Source organism: Engystomops pustulosus, chromosome 9 (genome assembly GCF_040894005.1).
Source record: "Engystomops pustulosus chromosome 9, aEngPut4.maternal, whole genome shotgun sequence".
NCBI classification, from domain to species: Eukaryota; Metazoa; Chordata; class Amphibia; order Anura; family Leptodactylidae; genus Engystomops; species Engystomops pustulosus.
The window spans coordinates 67343354-67359972 of record NC_092419.1 but is presented as its reverse complement, the minus strand read 5'-3'; the positions used below and the strand labels follow the sequence as shown (position 1 = coordinate 67359972).

Genomic DNA, 16619 nt, shown 5'->3' with positions numbered 1-16619 from the left:
CTTAAGGCTTGGCAAGTACCAGCATGGGAGACTGGCTGGGAATCCCAAGTTCCGTTGACCTTTTTGAACCTGAAAATTGTGTTAGTTTCTCTATGGGATAGTAAAAGAAGGTTCAAATTGAACAGCTGCTGTCAACGGCCATTCTAAGCTGAATGTGCCTGCTCTCGTCAGATCGCAGCAGCATTGCAGCTTAAGGTTTGGTAAGTACCAGCATGGGAGACTGGCTGGGAATCCCAAGTTCTGTTGACCTTTTTGAACCTGAAAATTGTGTTAGTTTCTCTATGAGATAGTAAAAGAAGGTTCAAATTGAACAGCTGCTGTCAACGGCCATTCTAAGCTGAATGTGCCTGCTCTCGTCAGATCGCAGCAGCATTGCAGCTTAAGGCTTGGCAAGTACCAGCATGGGAGACTGGCTGGGAATCCCAAGTTCTGTTGACCTTTTTGAACCTGAAAATTGTGTTAGTTTCTCTATGAGATAGTAAAAGAAGGTTCAAATTGAACAGCTGCTGTCAACGGCCATTCTAAGCTGAATGCGCGTGCTCTTGTCGGATCACAGCAGCGATGCAGCTTAAGGCTTGGCAAGTACCAGCATGGGAGACTGGCTGCGAATCCCAAGTTCCGTTGACCTTTTTGAACCTGAAAATTGTGTTAGTTTCTCTATGAGATAGTAAAAGAAGGTTCAAACTGAACAGCTACTGTCAACGGCCATTCTAAGCTGAATGTGCCTGCTCTCGTCAGATCGCAGCAGCAATGCAGCTTAAGGCTTGGCAAGTACCAGCATGGGAGACTGGCTGGGAATCCCAAGTTCCGTTGACCTTTTTGAACCTGAAAATTGTGTTAGTTTCTCTATGAGATAGTAAAAGAAAGTAGAAATTAGGCAGCTGCTGTCAACGGCCATTCTAAGCTGAATGTGCCTGCTCTCGTCAGATCGCAGCAGCAATGCAGCTTAAGGCTTGGCAAGTACCAGAATGGGAGACTGGCTGGGAATCCCAAGTTCTGTTGACCTTTTTGAACCTGAAAATTGTGTTAGTTTCTCTATGAGATAGTAAAAGAAGGTTCAAATTGAACAGCTGCTGTCAACGGCCATTCTAAGCTGAATGTGCCTGCTCTCATCAGATCGCAGCAGCTTAAGGCTTGGCAAGTACCAGCATGGGAGACTGGCTGGGAATCCCAAGTTCCGTTGACCTTTTTGAACCTGAAAATTGTGTTAGTTTCTCTATGAGATAGTAAAAGAAGGTTCAAATTGAACAGCTGCTGTCAACAGCCATTCTAAGCTGAATGTGCCTGCTCTCGTCAGATCGCAGCAGCTTAAGGCTTGGCAAGTACCAGCATGGGAGACTGGCTGGGAATCCCAAGTTCCGTTGACCTTTTTGAACCTGAAAATTGTGTTAGTTTCTCTATGAGATAGTAAAAGAAGGTTCAAATTGAACAGCTGCTGTCAACGGCCATTCTAAGCTGAATGTGCCTGCTCTCGTCAGATCGCAGCAGCAATGCAGCTTAAGGCTTGGCAAGTACCACCATGGGAGACTGGCTGGAAATCCCAAGTTCTGTCGACCTTTTTGAATCTGAAAATTGTGTTAGTTTTTCTATGAGATAGTAAAAGAAAGTTCAAATTGAACAGCTGCTGTCAACGGCCATTCTAAGCTGAATGTGCCTGCTCTCGTCAGATCGCAGCAGCAATGCAGCTTAAGGCTTGGCAAGTACCAGCATGGGAGACTGGCTGGGAATCCCAAGTTCCGTTGACCTTTTTGAACCTGAAAATTGTTAGTTTCTCTGTCAAAGATGGTAAAAGAAGGTTCAAATTGAACAGCTGCTGTCAACGGCCATTCTAAGCTGAATGTGCCTGCTCTCATCAGATCGCAGCAGCAATGTAGCTTAAGGCTTGGCAAGTACCAGCATGGGAGACTGGCTGGGAATCCCAAGTTCCGTTGACCTTTTTGAACCTGAAAATTGTGTTAGTTTCTCTATGAGATAGTAAAAGAAGGTTCAAATTGAACAGCTGCTGTCAACGGCCATTCTAAGCAGAATGTGCCTGCTCTCGTCAGATCGCAGCAGCAATGCAGCTTAAGGCTTGGCAAGTACCAGCATGGGAGACTGGCTGGGAATCCCAAGTTCCGTTGACCTTTTTGAACCTGAAAATTGTTAGTTTCTCTGTCAAAGATGGTAAAAGAAGGTTCAAATTGAACAGCTGCTGTCAACGGCCATTCTAAGCTGAATGTGCCTGCTCTCGTCAGATCGCAGCAGCAATGTAGCTTAAGGCTTGGCAAGTACCAGCATGGGAGACTGGCTGGGAATCCCAAGTTCCGTTGACCTTTTTGAACCTGAAAATTGTGTTAGTTTCTCTATGAGATAGTAAAAGAAGGTTCAAATTGAACAGCTGCTGTCAACGGCCATTCTAAGCTGAATGTGCCTGCTCTCGTCCGATCGCAGCAGCAATGCAGCTTAAGGCTTGGCAAGTACCAGCATGGGAGACTGGCTGGGAATCCCAAGTTCCGTTGACCTTTTTGAACCTGAAAATTGTGTTAGTTTCTCTATGAGATAGTAAAAGAAGGTTCAAATTGAACAGCTGCTGTCAACGGCCATTCTAAGCTGAATGTGCCTGCTCTCGTCAGATCGCAGCAACAATGCAGCTTAAGGCTTGGCAAGTACAAGCATGGGAGACTGGCTGGGAATCCCAAGTTCCGTTGACCTTTTTGAACCTGAAAATTGTTAGTTTCTCTGTCAAAGATGGTAAAAGAAGGTTCAAATTGAACAGCTGCTGTCAACGGCCATTCTAAGCTGAATGTGCCTGCTCTCATCAGATCGCAGCAGCAATGTAGCTTAAGGCTTGGCAAGTACCAGCATGGGAGACTGGCTGGGAATCCCAAGTTCCGTTGACCTTTTTGAACCTGAAAATTGTGTTAGTTTCTCTATGAGATAGTAAAAGAAGGTTCAAATTGAACAGCTGCTGTCAACGGCCATTCTAAGCTGAATGTGCCTGCTCTCGTCAGATCGCAGCAGCAATGCAGCTTAAGGCTTGGCAAGTACCAGCATGGGAGACTGGCTGGGAATCCCAAGTTCCGTTGACCTTTTTGAACCTGAAAATTGTTAGTTTCTCTGTCAAAGATGGTAAAAGAAGGTTCAAATTGAACAGCTGCTGTCAACGGCCATTCTAAGCTGAATGTGCCTGCTCTCGTCAGATCGCAGCAGCAATGTAGCTTAAGGCTTGGCAAGTACCAGCATGGGAGACTGGCTGGGAATCCCAAGTTCCGTTGACCTTTTTGAACCTGAAAATTGTGTTAGTTTCTCTATGAGATAGTAAAAGAAGGTTCAAATTGAACAGCTGCTGTCAACGGCCATTCTAAGCTGAATGTGCCTGCTCTCATCAGATCGCAGCAGCTTAAGGCTTGGCAAGTACCAGCATGGGAGACTGGCTGGGAATCCCAAGTTCCGTTGACCTTTTTGAACCTGAAAATTGTGTTAGTTTCTCTATGAGATAGTAAAAGAAGGTTCAAATTGAACAGCTGCTGTCAACAGCCATTCTAAGCTGAATGTGCCTGCTCTCGTCAGATCGCAGCAGCTTAAGGCTTGGCAAGTACCAGCATGGGAGACTGGCTGGGAATCCCAAGTTCCGTTGACCTTTTTGAACCTGAAAATTGTGTTAGTTTCTCTATGAGATAGTAAAAGAAAGTTCAAACTGAACAGCTGCTGTCAACGGCCATTCTAAGCTGAATGTGCCTGCTCTCGTCAGATCGCAGCAGCAATGCAGCTTAAGGCTTGGCAAGTACCAGCATGGGAGACTGGCTGGGAATCCCAAGTTCCGTTGACCTTTTTGAACCTGAAAATTGTGTTAGTTTCTCTATGAGATAGTAAAAGAAGGTTCAAATTGAACAGCTGCTGTCAACGGCCATTCTAAGCTGAATGTGCCTGCTCTCGTCCGATCGCAGCAGCAATGCAGCTTAAGGCTTGGCAAGTACCAGCATGGGAGACTGGCTGGGAATCCCAAGTTCCGTTGACCTTTTTGAACCTGAAAATTGTGTTAGTTTCTCTATGAGATAGTAAAAGAAGGTTCAAACTGAACAGCTGCTGTCAACGGCCATTCTAAGCTGAATGTGCCTGCTCTCGTCAGATCGCAGCAGCAATGCAGCTTAAGGCTTGGCAAGTACCAGCATGGGAGACTGGCTGGGAATCCCAAGTTCTGTTGACCTTTTTGAACCTGAAAATTGTGTTAGTTTCTCTATGAGATAGTAAAAGAAGGTTCAAATTGAACAGCTGCTGTCAACGGCCATTCTAAGCTGAATGTGCCTGCTCTCGTCAGATCGCAGCAACAATGCAGCTTAAGGCTTGGCAAGTACAAGCATGGGAGACTGGCTGGGAATCCCAAGTTCCGTTGACCTTTTTGAACCTGAAAATTGTTAGTTTCTCTGTCAAAGATGGTAAAAGAAGGTTCAAATTGAACAGCTGCTGTCAACGGCCATTCTAAGCTGAATGTGCCTGCTCTCGTCAGATCGCAGCAGCAATGTAGCTTAAGGCTTGGCAAGTACCAGCATGGGAGACTGGCTGGGAATCCCAAGTTCCGTTGACCTTTTTGAACCTGAAAATTGTGTTAGTTTCTCTATGAGATAGTAAAAGAAGGTTCAAATTGAACAGCTGCTGTCAACGGCCATTCTAAGCTGAATGTGCCTGCTCTCATCAGATCGCAGCAGCTTAAGGCTTGGCAAGTACCAGCATGGGAGACTGGCTGGGAATCCCAAGTTCCGTTGACCTTTTTGAACCTGAAAATTGTGTTAGTTTCTCTATGAGATAGTAAAAGAAGGTTCAAATTGAACAGCTGCTGTCAACAGCCATTCTAAGCTGAATGTGCCTGCTCTCGTCAGATCGCAGCAGCTTAAGGCTTGGCAAGTACCAGCATGGGAGACTGGCTGGGAATCCCAAGTTCCGTTGACCTTTTTGAACCTGAAAATTGTGTTAGTTTCTCTATGAGATAGTAAAAGAAGGTTCAAATTGAACAGCTGCTGTCAACGGCCATTCTAAGCTGAATGTGCCTGCTCTCGTCAGATCGCAGCAGCAATGCAGCTTAAGGCTTGGCAAGTACCAGCATGGGAGACTGGCTGGGAATCCCAAGTTCCGTTGACCTTTTTGAACCTGAAAATTGTGTTAGTTTCTCTATGGGATAGTAAAAGAAGGTTCAAATTGAACAGCTGCTGTCAACGGCCATTCTAAGCTGAATGTGCCTGCTCTCGTCAGATCGCAGCAGCAATGCAGCTTAAGGCTTGGCAAGTACCACCATGGGAGACTGGCTGGAAATCCCAAGTTCTGTCGACCTTTTTGAATCTGAAAATTGTGTTAGTTTTTCTATGAGATAGTAAAAGAAAGTTCAAATTGAACAGCTGCTGTCAACGGCCATTCTAAGCTGAATGTGCCTGCTCTCGTCAGATCGCAGCAGCAATGCAGCTTAAGGCTTGGCAAGTACCAGCATGGGAGACTGGCTGGGAATCTCAAGTTCTGTTGACCTTTTTGAACCTGAAAATTGTGTTAGTTTCTCTATGAGATAGTAAAAGAAGGTTCAAATTGAACAGCTGCTGTCAACGGCCATTCTAAGCTGAATGTGCCTGCTCTCGTCAGATCGCAGCAACAATGCAGCTTAAGGCTTGGCAAGTACAAGCATGGGAGACTGGCTGGGAATCCCAAGTTCCGTTGACCTTTTTGAACCTGAAAATTGTTAGTTTCTCTGTCAAAGATGGTAAAAGAAGGTTCAAATTGAACAGCTGCTGTCAACGGCCATTCTAAGCTGAATGTGCCTGCTCTCGTCAGATCGCAGCAGCTTAAGGCTTGGCAAGTACCAGCATGGGAGACTGGCTGGGAATCCCAAGTTCCGTTGACCTTTTTGAACCTGAAAATTGTGTTAGTTTCTCTATGAGATAGTAAAAGAAGGTTCAAATTGAACAGCTGCTGTCAACGGCCATTCTAAGCTGAATGTGCCTGCTCTCGTCAGATCGCAGCAGCAATGCAGCTTAAGGCTTGGCAAGTACCAGCATGGGAGACTGGCTGGGAATCCCAAGTTCCGTTGACCTTTTTGAACCTGAAAATTGTGTTAGTTTCTCTATGGGATAGTAAAAGAAGGTTCAAATTGAACATCTGCTGTCAACGGCCATTCTAAGCTGAATGTGCCTGCTCTCGTCAGATCGCAGCAGCAATGCAGCTTAAGGCTTGGCAAGTACCAGCATGGGAGACTGGCTGGGAATCCCAAGTTCCGTTGACCTTTTTGAACCTGAAAATTGTGTTAGTTTCTCTATGAGATAGTAAAAGAAGGTTCAAACTGAACAGCTGCTGTCAACGGCCATTCTAAGCTGAATGTGCCTGCTCTCGTCAGATCGCAGCAGCAATGCAGCTTAAGGCTAGGCAAGTACCAGCATGGGAGACTGGCTGGGAATCCCAAGTTCCGTTGACCTTTTTGAACCTGAAAATTGTGTTAGTTTCTCTATGAGATAGTAAAAGAAGGTTCAAATTGAACAGCTGCTGTCAACGGCCATTCTAAGCTGAATGTGCGTGCTCTTGTCGGATCACAGCAGCGATGCGGCTTAAGGCTTGGCAAGTACCAGCATGGGAGACTGGCTGCGAATCCCAAGTTCCGTTGACCTCTTTGAACCTGAAAATTGTGTTAGTTTCTCTATGAGATAGTAAAAGAAGGTTCAAACTGAACAGCTGCTGTCAACGGCCATTCTAAGCTGAATGTGCCTGCTCTCGTCAGATCGCAGCAGCAATGCAGCTTAAGGCTTGGCAAGTACCAGCATGGGAGACTGGCTGGGAATCCCAAGTTCCGTTGACCTTTTTGAACCTGAAAATTGTTAGTTTCTCTGTCAAAGATGGTAAAAGAAGCTGAATGTGCCTGCTCTCGTCAGATCGCAGCAGCAATGCAGCTTAAGGCTTGGCAAGTACCAGCATGGGAGACTGGCTGGGAATCCCAAGTTCCGTTGACCTTTTTGAACCTGAAAATTGTGTTAGTTTCTCTATGAGATAGTAAAAGAAGGTTCAAATTGAACAGCTGCTGTCAACGGCCATTCTAAGCTGAATGTGCCTGCTCTCATCAGATCGCAGCAGCAATGTAGCTTAAGGCTTGGCAAGTACCAGCATGGGAGACTGGCTGGGAATCCCAAGTTCCGTTGACCTTTTTGAACCTGAAAATTGTGTTAGTTTCTCTATGAGATAGTAAAAGAAGGTTCAAATTGAACAGCTGCTGTCAACGGCCATTCTAAGCTGAATGTGCCTGCTCTCGTCAGATCGCAGCAGCTTAAGGCTTGGCAAGTACCAGCATGGGAGACTAGCTGGGAATCCCAAGTTCTGTTGACCTTTTTGAACCTGAAAATTGTGTTAGTTTCTCTATGAGATATTAAAAGAAGGTTCAAATTGAACAGCTGCTGTCAACGGCCATTCTAAGCTGAATGTGCCTGCTCTCGTCAGATCGCAGCAGCAATGCAGCTTAAGGCTTGGCAAGTACCAGCATGGGAGACTGGCTGGGAATCCCAAGTTCTGTTGACCTTTTTGAACCTGAAAATTGTGTTAGTTTCTCTATGAGATAGTAAAAGAAGGTTCAAATTGAACAGCTGCTGTCAACGGCCATTCTAAGCTGAATGTGCCTGCTCTCGTCAGATCGCAGCAAGAATGAAGCTTAAGGCTTGGCAAGTACCAGCATGGGAGACTGGCTGGGAATCCCAAGTTCTGTTGACCTTTTTGAACCTGAAAATTGTGTTAGTTTCTCTATGAGATAGTAAAAGAAGGTTCAAATTGAACAGCTGCTGTCAACGGCCATTCTAAGCTGAATGTGCCTGCTCTCGTCAGATCGCAGCAGCTTAAGGCTTGGCAAGTACCAGCATGGGAGACTAGCTGGGAATCCCAAGTTCTGTTGACCTTTTTGAACCTGAAAATTGTGTTAGTTTCTCTATGAGATAGTAAAAGAAGGTTCAAACTGAACAGCTGCTGTCAACGGCCATTCTAAGCTGAATGTGCCTGCTCTCGTCAGATCGCAGCAGCAATGCAGCTTAAGGCTTGGCAAGTACCAGCATGGGAGACTGGCTGGGAATCCCAAGTTCCGTTGACCTTTTTGAACCTGAAAATTGTGTTAGTTTCTCTATGAGATAGTAAAAGAAGGTTCAAACTGAACAGCTGCTGTCAACGGCCATTCTAAGCTGAATGTGCCTGCTCTCGTCAGATCGCAGCAGCAATGCAGCTTAAGGCTAGGCAAGTACCAGCATGGGAGACTGGCTGGGAATCCCAAGTTCCGTTGACCTTTTTGAACCTGAAAATTGTGTTAGTTTCTCTATGAGATCGTAAAAGAAGGTTCAAATTGAACAGCTGCTGTCAACGGCCATTCTAAGCTGAATGTGCCTGCTCTCGTCAGATCGCAGCAGCAATGCAGCTTAAGGCTTGGCAAGTACCAGCATGGGAGACTGGCTGGGAATCCCAAGTTCTGTTGACCTTTTTGAACCTGAAAATTGTTAGTTTCTCTGTCAAAGATGGTAAAAGAAGGTTCAAATTGAACAGCTGCTGTCAACGGCCATTCTAAGCTGAATGTGCCTGCTCTCGTCAGATCGCAGCAGCAATGCAGCTTAAGGCTAGGCAAGTACCAGCATGGGAGACTGGCTGGGAATCCCAAGTTCCGTTGACCTTTTTGAACCTGAAAATTGTGTTAGTTTCTCTATGAGATAGTAAAAGAAGGTTCAAATTGAACAGCTGCTGTCAACGGCCATTCTAAGCTGAATGTGCCTGCTCTCGTCAGATCGCAGCAGCAATGCAGCTTAAGGCTTGGCAAGTACCAGCATGGGAGACTGGCTGGGAATCCCAAGTTCTGTTGACCTTTTTGAACCTGAAAATTGTGTTAGTTTCTCTGTCAAAGATGGTAAAAGAAGGTTCAAATTGAACAGCTGCTGTCAACGGCCATTCTAAGCTGAATGTGCCTGCTCTCGTCAGATCGCAGCAGCAATGCAGCTTAAGGCTAGGCAAGTACCAGCATGGGAGACTGGCTGGGAATCCCAAGTTCCGTTGACCTTTTTGAACCTGAAAATTGTGTTAGTTTCTCTATGAGATAGTAAAAGAAGGTTCAAATTGAACAGCTGCTGTCAACGGCCATTCTAAGCTGAATGTGCCTGCTCTCGTCAGATCGCAGCAGCAATGCAGCTTAAGGCTTGGCAAGTACCAGCATGGGAGACTGGCTGGGAATCCCAAGTTCTGTTGACCTTTTTGAACCTGAAAATTGTTAGTTTCTCTGTCAAAGATGGTAAAAGAAGGTTCAAATTGAACAGCTGCTGTCAACGGCCATTCTAAGCTGAATGTGCCTGCTCTCGTCAGATCGCAGCAGCAATGCAGCTTAAGGCTTGGCAAGTACCAGCATGGGAGACTGGCTGGGAATCCCAAGTTCCGTTGACCTTTTTGAACCTGAAAATTGTGTTAGTTTCTCTATGAGATAGTAAAAGAAGGTTCAAATTGAACAGCTGCTGTCAACGGCCATTCTAAGCTGAATGTGCGTGCTCTTGTCGGATCACAGCAGCGATGCGGCTTAAGGCTTGGCAAGTACCAGCATGGGAGACTGGCTGCGAATCCCAAGTTCCGTTGACCTCTTTGAACCTGAAAATTGTGTTAGTTTCTCTATGAGATAGTAAAAGAAGGTTCAAACTGAGCAGCTGCTGTCAACGGCCATTCTAAGCTGAATGTGCCTGCTCTCGTCAGATCGCAGCAGCAATGCAGCTTAAGGCTTGGCAAGTACCAGCATGGGAGACTGGCTGGGAATCCCAAGTTCCGTTGACCTTTTTGAACCTGAAAATTGTGTTAGTTTCTCTATGAGATAGTAAAAGAAGGTTCAAATTGAACAGCGGCTGTCAACGGCCATTCTAAGCTGAATGAGCCTGCTCTCATCAGATCGCAGCAGCAATGCAGCTTAAGGCTTTGCAAGTACCAGCATGGGAGACTGGCTGGGAATCCCAAGTTCTGTTGACCTTTTTGAACCTGAAAATTGTGTTAGTTTCTCTATGAGATAGTAAAAGAAGGTTCAAATTGAACAGCTGCTGTCAACGGCCATTCTAAGCTGAATGTGCCTGCTCTTGTCAGATTGCAGCAGCTTAAGGCTTGGCAAGTACCAGCATGGGAGACTGGCTGGGAATCCCAAGTTCCGTTGACCTTTTTGAACCTGAAAATGTGTTAGTTTCTCTATGAGATAGTAAAAGAAGGTTCAAATTGAACAGCTGCTGTCAACGGCCATTCTAAGCTGAATGTGCCTGCTCTCGTCAGATCGCAGCAGCAATGCAGCTTAAGGCTTGGCAAGTACCAGCATGGGAGACTGGCTGGGAATCCCAAGTTCCGTTGACCTTTTTGAACCTGAAAATTGTGTTAGTTTCTCTATGAGATAGTAAAAGAAGGTTCAAATTGAACAGCTGCTGTCAACGGCCATTCTAAGCTGAATGTGCCTGCTCTCGTCAGATCGCAGCAGCAATGCAGCTTAAGGCTTGGCAAGTACCAGCATGGGAGACTGGCTGGGAATCCCAAGTTCTGTTGACCTTTTTGAACCTGAAAATTGTGTTAGTTTCTCTATGAGATAGTAAAAGAAGGTTCAAATTGAACAGCTGCTGTCAACGGCCATTCTAAGCTGAATGTGCCTGCTCTCGTCAGATCGCAGCAACAATGCAGCTTAAGGCTTGGCAAGTACAAGCATGGGAGACTGGCTGGGAATCCCAAGTTCCGTTGACCTTTTTGAACCTGAAAATTGTTAGTTTTTCTGTCAAAGATGGTAAAAGAAGGTTCAAATTGAACAGCTGCTGTCAACGGCCATTCTAAGCTGAATGTGCCTGCTCTCGTCAGATCGCAGCAGCAATGCAGCTTAAGGCTTGGCAAGTACCAGCATGGGAGACTGGCTGGGAATCCCAAGTTCCGTTGACCTTTTTGAACCTGAAAATTGTGTTAGTTTCTCTATGAGATAGTAAAAGAAGGTTCAAATTGAACAACTGCTGTCAACGGCCATTCTAAGCTGAATGTGCCTGCTCTCATCAGATCGCAGCAGCAATGTAGCTTAAGGCTTGGCAAGTACCAGCATGGGAGACTGGCTGGGAATCCCAAGTTCCGTTGACCTTTTTGAACCTGAAAATTGTGTTAGTTTCTCTATGAGATAGTAAAAGAAGGTTCAAATTGAACAGCTGCTGTCAACGGCCATTCTAAGCTGAATGTGCCTGCTCTCGTCAGATCGCAGCAGCAATGCAGCTTAAGGCTTGGCAAGTACCAGCATGGGAGACTGGCTGGGAATCCCAAGTTCCGTTGACCTTTTTGAACCTGAAAATTGTTAGTTTCTCTGTCAAAGATGGTAAAAGAAGGTTCAAATTGAACAGCTGCTGTCAACGGCCATTCTAAGCTGAATGTGCCTGCTCTCGTCAGATCGCAGCAGCAATGTAGCTTAAGGCTTGGCAAGTACCAGCATGGGAGACTGGCTGGGAATCCCAAGTTCCGTTGACCTTTTTGAACCTGAAAATTGTGTTAGTTTCTCTATGAGATAGTAAAAGAAGGTTCAAACTGAACAGCTGCTGTCAACGGCCATTCTAAGCTGAATGTGCCTGCTCTCGTCAGATCGCAGCAGCAATGCAGCTTAAGGCTTGGCAAGTACCAGCATGGGAGACTGGCTGGGAATCCCAAGTTTCGTTGACCTTTTTGAACCTGAAAATTGTGTTAGTTTCTCTATGAGATAGTAAAAGAAGGTTCAAATTGAACAGCTGCTGTCAACGGCCATTCTAAGCTGAATGTGCCTGCTCTCGTCAGATCGCAGCAGCAATGCAGCTTAAGGCTTGGCAAGTACCAGCATGGGAGACTGGCTGGGAATCCCAAGTTCTGTTGACCTTTTTGAACCTGAAAATTGTGCTAGTTTTTCTATGAGATAGTAAAAGAAGGTTCAAATTGAACAGCTGCTGTCAACGGCCATTCTAAGCTGAATGTGCCTGCTCTCGTCAGATCGCAGCAGCAATGCAGCTTAAGGCTTGGCAAGTACCAGCATGGGAGACTGGCTGGGAATCCCAAGTTCCGTTGACCTTTTTGAACCTGAAAATTGTGTTAGTTTCTCTATGAGATAGTAAAAGAAGGTTCAAACTGAACAGCTGCTGTCAACCGCCATTCTAAGCTGAATGTGCCTGCTCTCGTCAGATCGCAGCAACAATGCAGCTTAAGGCTTGGCAAGTACAAGCATGGGAGACTGGCTGCGAATCCCAAGTTCTGTTGACCTTTTTGAACCTGAAAATTGTTAGTTTCTCTGTCAAAGATGGTAAAAGAAGGTTCAAATTGAACAGCTGCTGTCAACGGCCATTCTAAGCTGAATGTGCCTGCTCTCGTCAGATCGCAGCAGCAATGCAGCTTAAGGCTTGGCAAGTACCAGCATGGGAGACTGGCTGGGAATACCAAGTTCCGTTGACCTTTTTGAACCTGAAAATTGTGTTAGTTTCTCTATGAGATAGTAAAAGAAGGTTCAAACTGAACAGCTGCTGTCAACGGCCATTCTAAGCTGAATGTGCCTGCTCTCGTCAGATCGCAGCAGCAATGCAGCTTAAGGCTTGGCAAGTACCAGCATGGGAGACTGGCTGGGAATACCAAGTTCCGTTGACATTTTTGAACCTGAAAATTGTGTTAGTTTCTCTATGAGATAGTAAAAGAAGGTTCAAACTGAACAGCTGCTGTCAACGGCCATTCTAAGCTGAATGTGCCTGCTCTCGTCAGATCGCAGCAGCAATGCAGCTTAAGGCTTGGCAAGTACCAGCATGGGAGACTGGCTGGAAATCCCAAGTTCCGTTGACATTTTTGAACCTGAAAATTGTGTTAGTTTCTCTATGAGATAGTAAAAGAAGGTTCAAATTGAACAGCTGCTGTCAACGGCCATTCTAAGCTGAATGTGCCTGCTCTCGTCAGATCGCAGCAGCAATGCAGCTTAAGGCTTGGCAAGTACCAGCATGGGAGACTGGCTGGGAATCCCAAGTTCCGTTGACCTTTTTGAATCTGAAAATTGTTAGTTTCTCTGTCAAAGATGGTAAAAGAAGGTTCAAATTGAACAGCTGCTGTCAACGGCCATTCTAAGCTGAATGTGCCTGCTCTCGTCAGATCGCAGCAGCAATGCAGCTTAAGGCTTGGCAAGTACCAGCATGGGAGACTGGCTGGGAATCCCAAGTTCCGTTGACCTTTTTGAACCTGAAAATTGTGTTAGTTTCTCTATGAGATAGTAAAAGAAGGTTCAAATTGAACAGCTGCTGTCAACGGCCATTCTAAGCTGAATGTGCCTGCTCTCGTCAGATCGCAGCAGCAATGCAGCTTAAGGCTTGGCAAGTACCAGCATGGGAGACTGGCTGGGAATCTCAAGTTCTGTTGACCTTTTTGAACCTGAAAATTGTGTTAGTTTCTCTATGAGATAGTAAAAGAAGGTTCAAATTGAACAGCTGCTGTCAACGGCCATTCTAAGCGGAATGTGCCTGCTCTCGTCAGATCGCAGCAGCAATGCAGCTTAAGGCTTGGCAAGTACCAGCATGGGAGACTGGCTGGAAATCCTAAGTTCTGTTGACCTTTTTGAACCTGAAAATTGTGTTAGTTTTTCTATGAGATAGTAAAAGAAAGTTCAAATTGAACAGCTGCTGTCAACGGCCATTCTAAGCTGAATGTGCCTGCTCTCGTCAGATCGCAGCAGCAATGCAGCTTAAGGCTTGGCAAGTACCAGCATGGGAGACTGGCTGGGAATCCCAAGTTCTGTTGACCTTTTTGAACCTGAAAATTGTTAGTTTCTCTGTCAAAGATGGTAAAAGAAGGTTCAAATTGAACAGCTGCTGTCAACGGCCATTCTAAGCTGAATGTGCCTGCTCTCGTCAGATCGCAGCAGCAATGCAGCTTAAGGCTTGGCAAGTACCAGCATGGGAGACTGGCTGGGAATACCAAGTTCCGTTGACCTTTTTGAACCTGAAAATTGTGTTAGTTTCTCTATGAGATAGTAAAAGAAGGTTCAAACTGAACAGCTGCAGTCAACGGCCATTCTAAGCTGAATGTGCCTGCTCTCGTCAGATCGCAGCAGCAATGCAGCTTAAGGCTTGGCAAGTACCAGCATGGGAGACTGGCTGGGAATCCCAAGTTCCGTTGACCTTTTTGAACCTGAAAATTATGTTAGTTTCTCTATGAGATAGTAAAAGAAGGTTCAAATTGAACAGCTGCTGTCAACGGCCATTCTAAGCTGAATGTGCCTGCTCTCGTCAGATCGCAGCAGCAATGCAGCTTAAGGCTTGGCAAGTACCAGCATGGGAGACTGGCTGGGAATCCCAAGTTCTGTTGACCTTTTTGAACCTGAAAATTGTGTTAGTTTCTCTATGAGATAGTAAAAGAAGGTTCAAATTGAACAGCTGCTGTCAACGGCCATTCTAAGCTGAATGTGCGTGCTCTCGTCAGTTCGCAGCAGCTTAAGGCTTGGCAAGTACCAGCATGGGAGACTGGCTGGGAATCCCAAGTTCCGTTGACCTTTTTGTACCTGAAAATTGTGTTAGTTTCTCTATGAGATAGTAAAAGAAGGTTCAAATTGAACAGCTGCTGTCAACGGCCATTCTAAGCTGAATGTGCCTGCTCTCATCAGATCGCAGCAGCAATGCAGCTTAAGGCTTGGCAAGTACCAGCATGGGAGACTGGCTGGGAATCCCAAGTTCCGTTGACCTTTTTGAACCTGAAAATTGTGTTAGTTTCTCTATGAGATAGTAAAAGAAGGTTCAAATTGAACAGCTGCTGTCAACGGCCATTCTAAGCTGAATGTGCCTGCTCTCGTCAGATCGCAGCAGCAATGCAGCTTAAGGCTTGGCAAGTACCAGCATGGGAGACTGGCTGGGAATCCCAAGTTCCGTTGACCTTTTTGAACCTGAAAATTGTTAGTTTCACTGTCAAAGATGGTAAAAGAAGGTTCAAATTGAACAGCTGCTGTCAACAGCCATTCTAAGCTGAATGTGCCTGCTCTCGTCAGATCGCAGCAGCAATGCAGCTTAAGGCTTGGCAAGTACCAGCATGGGAGACTGGCTGGGAATACCAAGTTCCGTTGACCTTTTTGAACCTGAAAATTGTGTTAGTTTCTCTATGAGATAGTAAAAGAAGGTTCAAACTGAACAGCTGCTGTCAACGGCCATTCTAAGCTTAATGTGCCTGCTCTCGTCAGATCGCAGCAGCAATGCAGCTTAAGGCTTGGCAAGTACCAGCATGGGAGACTGGCTGGGAATCCCAAGTTCCGTTGACCTTTTTGAACCTGAAAATTGTGTTAGTTTCTCTATGAGATAGTAAAAGAAGGTTCAAATTGAACAGCTGCTGTCAACGGCCATTCTAAGCTGAATGTGCCTGCTCTCGTCAGATCGCAGCAGCAATGCAGCTTAAGGCTTGGCAAGTACCAGCATGGGAGACTGGCTGGGAATCCCAAGTTCCGTTGACCTTTTTGAACCTAAAAATTGTGTTAGTTTCTCTATGAGATAGTAAAAAAAGGTTCAAACTGAACAGCTGCTGTCAATGGCCATTCTAAGCTGAATGTGCCCACTCTCGTCAGATCGCAGCAGCAATGCAGCTTAAGGCTTGGCAAGTACCAGCATGGGAGACTGGCTGGGAATCCCAAGTTCCGTTGACCTTTTTGAACCTGAAAATTGTGTTAGTTTCTCTATGAGATAGTAAAAAAAGGTTCAAATTGAACAGCTGCTGTCAACGGCCATTCTAAGCTGAATGTGCCTGCTCTCATCAGATCGCAGCAGCAATGCAGCTTAAGGTTTGGCAAGTACCAGCATGGGAGACTGGCTGGGAATCCCAAGTTCCGTTGACCTTTTTGAACCTGAAAATTGTTAGTTTCACTGTCAAAGATGGTAAAAGAAGGTTCAAATTGAACAGCTGCTGTCAACAGCCATTCTAAGCTGAATGTGCCTGCTCTCGTCAGATCGCAGCAGCAATGCAGCTTAAGGCTTGGCAAGTACCAGCATGGGAGACTGGCTGGGAATACCAAGTTCCGTTGACCTTTTTGAACCTGAAAATTGTGTTAGTTTCTCTATGAGATAGTAAAAGAAGGTTCAAATTGAACAGCTGCTGTCAACAGCCATTCTAAGCTGAATGTGCCTGCTCTCGTCAGATCGCAGCAGCAATGCAGCTTAAGGCTTGGCAAGTACCAGCATGGGAGACTGGCTGGGAATCCCAAGTTCTGTTGACCTTTTTGAACCTGAAAATTGTGTTAGTTTCTCTATGAGATAGTAAAAGAAGGTTCAAATTGAACAGCTGCTGTCAACGGCCATTCTAAGCTGAATGTGCCTGCTCTCGTCAGATCGCAGCAGCTTAAGGCTTGGCAAGTACCAGCATGGGAGACTGGCTGGGAATCCCAAGTTCCGTTGACCTTTTTGAACCTGAAAATTGTGTTAGTTTCTCTATGAGATAGTAAAAGAAGGTTCAAATTGAACAGCTGCTGTCAACGGCCATTCTAAGCTGAATGTGCCTGCTCTCGTCAGATCGCAGCAGCAATGCAGCTTAAGGCTTGGCAAGTACCAGCATGGGAGACTGGCTGGGAATCCCAAGTTTCGTTGACCTTTTTGAACCTGAAAATTGTGTTAGTTTCTCTATGGGATAGTAAAAGAAGGTTCAAATTG

General features: G+C 45.6%; 1 pseudogene; it reads left to right on the top strand.

Moving 5' to 3' along the window:
- The first annotated feature begins 14558 nt into the window (after positions 1–14558).
- Positions 14559–14676, top strand: LOC140098647 (5S ribosomal RNA; annotated as a pseudogene).
- Positions 14677–16619: the final 1943 nt, after the last annotated feature.